This window comes from Malurus melanocephalus, unplaced genomic scaffold, assembly GCF_030028575.1.
Source record: "Malurus melanocephalus ecotype Western Australia unplaced genomic scaffold, MMel_1.1 scaffold_231, whole genome shotgun sequence".
NCBI lineage: Eukaryota > Metazoa > Chordata > Aves > Passeriformes > Maluridae > Malurus > Malurus melanocephalus.
This window is the reverse complement of record NW_026623463.1, coordinates 684956-688958: the sequence shown is the minus strand read 5'-3', so window position 1 is coordinate 688958 and position 4003 is coordinate 684956.

The following is a 4003-nucleotide window of genomic DNA, read 5'->3' as shown; positions in this document are numbered from 1 at the left end:
ATAACATAAACTCACCTGAAAGAATCAAACTGATGGTCTAGTTTTGTGAGACAAATTCCCAATTGATAAGAATAAGAAGGGTTAGCAAATAATGATCAAATCTTTATTGCCTGGAAATGCCCAGAGAAAGAACTTGAAGAAAACCAGGTAGAGCTACAGTTTCCATCTGTGTGTGTGGAACAAAGGGCTACTAAGTCACAGCTCTTTGTTTCAGTCCTAGAATCCTGACAGGTTTGTGAAGACATGAGCTGATCACAGGTATATCATGCATCCTCTCTCCCAAAGTCTTTATGCTGGGAGGTGCACTGGGGAAGGAGCACTGGGCACAGATTGTTCTGCCAGCCTCTCTGCAGTGCCAGGGCTTGCTCAGTAACTTAAYCTTAATTTTTCCAGTTTCTTTCTACAAGGAGATACAAATATATAGGTGTATATATATCTGTATATTYACATATATATACTTAGGATCCTTTCCCCCACACCCAATAAATGATGCAAAACATCACCACRGTTATGTGACTTTGACAGCCTTTTACAAAGGTTAGAATAACATATTGGTGCCATCCCTTATGCCATAGCCCAGCAACACCTCTCTTCCTCCTCATTTCCACTGATTGCATCTTGCAGGAGACTTAGCTGAATACAGGATCTCCTCCCTTTTCTTACAGCTCAGTGGGAGTTGCAACAATGGGCTGAAAATATGCTGTTTACTTAGGGAAAGAATGGTGTAGTATCAGCTTCAATTGGCACWCTAATCCAAGATACAATTACTTGAGCACAGCCATATCCAGATGCTAATACTTGATGGAAGTAACACTGCATAACTCACAACTACCTATGGAATGGCTTCCATGAGAAAGGCTTCTTGTGAGACTCTGCAGACACCTGCCTAGAAAATCCTCCTCAAATACTATTAGAAGAACGCATCTATAAATTCGATAGAACTCATCATTTCATAGAACTTATCTATAAAACCGTGGGATTTCCGCCTGTCTTTTGGGATTTACAAATTGCCAAAGATGTGTGCTATCATGTGGAAAGTCTGTCACATAATTTTGGATGTCAGTCAGCAAATAAAAAGGTGGAGGGTGGAGGGAGGGACCACATTTTTAACCTATTACTCTGAAATGTGAATACAACTTTGGCTGGATGTGAGAAGTGCATGAAGAAGCTGCCTGGACAGAAAGCAGATGAGGAACACAGGTTTTCTTCAAATGACACTGCTTTTTTAAAACGCAGAAAAAAAAAAAAAAAAAAAAAAAAAAAAAAAAAAAAAAAAAAAAAAAAAAAAAAAAAAAAAAAAAAAAAAAAAAAAAAAAAAAAAAAAAAAAAAAAAAAAAAAGCATTTTCAAATCTAGTTCATCACAAAGTATCAGCACATGACATAATTCTCTGTTAATATTGGACCACAGAGAAATTTCAGTTCTAACTTCATTGATACTGATTTAACTTAACTCCACATCAAATTGGTGTTCACACAGGAGCCTTGACCCATTTAACAGATGCATTTTTAAATGACATCTCACAGTCCACAATCACAACACTTAATACAGACCTACACGCAAGGCAAAGCAACCTGAAATTCTGTCTAYCTGCACACTGTGCTAGAGGGTTCCYATCCTGACTTCAGTAAATTGAGTGAACTGATGAATTTGTAAGAGATTTCCGGACTACTGCAGAAATATCTATTTTTCTAGAACAGTCTCTCRGAAATAAAACCAAATTGAAGCACACCTACTAACTGGATGTTTTTAGCTGCATATTACACTACGTAGAAGGAGCCAAATGTTCCCCTGTCACTCAACGTACTGCTAAAGATGYAAGTTGCTCTTTTTCTACCGTGGCTTGTAAAAAGAGGGGCTATCTTTTATCAGGCCAGCTCCCACTGAGAAACAACAAAAAAAAAAACAACAGATAAGCTTTTCCGCAGAATCCCCTTCTTCTGGCCTGAAATAGTAGCAGTAGTCTCAAAGGTGAAAAACAGCAGAGAACGACTTATAAATTTAATTAGMTTATGTAAGCAGCTAGACTATGAAAAAAAAAATAAGCACTGTTATCTGGAGCAAAGGAAGGAAGAGCAGGGGAGGAGGAGATAAAAGAGGAGCTCCTCTGGCACACACAAAGAAAGCAATGAGCAATTTACTGCCTGAGGAAGGTGAGGGACAGGGAATTGTGTCCTGTGCCCTGATGTCTCTGCCAAGTCCAGTATCATTAGCACCATTAAGCATTTCAGGTTCCACGATGTCTTTTGAAGGTATTTTATCAATGTCTCTCAAGAATCAGGGTTCAAGTGAGGTCTAGATTTGTTTCAGCTGTGACAGGCTGCTGCAGGAAAGTATGTCCAAAGGGGGAAAAACAGGTCTAGGCATTACTGTCCTTTCGTCTTTCATCTCGACCCTGACTGCTGGGCTAAATCTCACTTATCCTTGGAAAAATAAGAAAAATATACCTGCCCCAGCCAGCCGGTTTGCAAGTGCAGAAGTGGTGTCTTTGAACATACTCAACTCAATTTCCCTGAGGGAATAATAACAGGAATAGTCTAACAGCTTCCTAATTATTTTCCTACTTTGAAAACATCACCTATTTGGAGGAGGTGCAGCACCCAGTAGAGCAAATGAACATCCATGTACACCCAGTGGGGTGAAYGACTGTCCGCGTCCCCCGTATCACAGCCCTTGCAAGGCATCCAGAGCCCCTCAGCAGTGTGCGGGGACCATGGCAGGGAGGCAACACCTGGAAGTGGCCAGGACAGCTCTCTCTTTCTCACACACACACGACCACACACATACACACACCTGTCAGGCTGCCCATGGATGCATGCAGCAGTGGTTCCCTGGGGTGCTTGGGAAAAGCTGGSAGTGCTTCTCCTTGGAAGGTCAGCGTGTGGATTTACAAGGCTGACTGTGGTCCGTGGGAAGCTAGTTTGGAAAATGTGGGTGCAAAGATGCTCTGTAATACAACAGAAGGAAAAACGAGTAGATATACGTAATTGGCTCCCTGGAAAAAATTTGAGGAAAAAGAAGGGATGCATAGATGTGCCCAAAAGCTGTTCCATCTTGCATCARCTGGCAAAAAGAAACCGAAAATGTGATCGTACCAGCTCAGTGACTCTGTATAATGAAAAAGGGGCCAGTGATGACACATCCCAGAAACCTCATAAGAAGTCAGACAAAAAGAAAAGCATTACAGAGAGCTTAAAAGATTAGAAGAAAGAGGAAAAATTGGTGTTSAAACCCATGAAATGCAACCACAGAAAACGAGGAGAGGCACCAGCCCTGCTCTGGCACGGGGCAGGCTCCGCCGCTCTCCAGAGGTCTCTGCCCGCCCTGACACCCTCTAATTCGTGAAGGATGAAACCCTGCTTCCCGTTTTGCAAGTTGAACACAACTCAGCAGTCCCCTGGCAGCCAGGAGGGACAACCCTGTCCTGGGGGGCACCAGGCACAGCATCACAGCCGGGCAAGGGAGGGGATTGTCCCGCTCTGCTCTGACCTGGGGCGGCCTCACCTCGAGTGCTGGGGGCAGCCTCGGGTGCCGCAGTGTAAGAAGGACATGGAGCTCTTAGAGTGCAAAGGAGGGCAATGACTCTTAGAGAATGAAAAGGATGGTGATGGATCTGGAAGGGAAGCCGTACGAGGGGCGGCTGAGGTCACTGGGTCTGTTCCGCCTGGAGCAGACTGAGGGGAAACCTCCCTGAAGTTGCAGCTCCCTCGGGAGGGGCAGTGTCGGAGCGCGGTGGCGATGACGGTGGCGATGACGGTGGCGGTGACAGTGAGCGTGACAGTGGCGGTGACAGTGAGGGTGACAGTGAGGGTGCCAGTGAGGGTGACAGTGAGGGTGCCAGTGAGCATGACAGTGGCGATGACAGTGAGCGTGACAGTGGCGATGACAGTGAGGGTGACAGTGGCGGTGACAGTGAGGGTGACAGTGAGGGTGACCGCCGTCGCGCGGCTCTGGGGCTCCCCGGCGCGTGCTGCAGGAGCCTCACGCTCGCGCCCAGCTCGCGC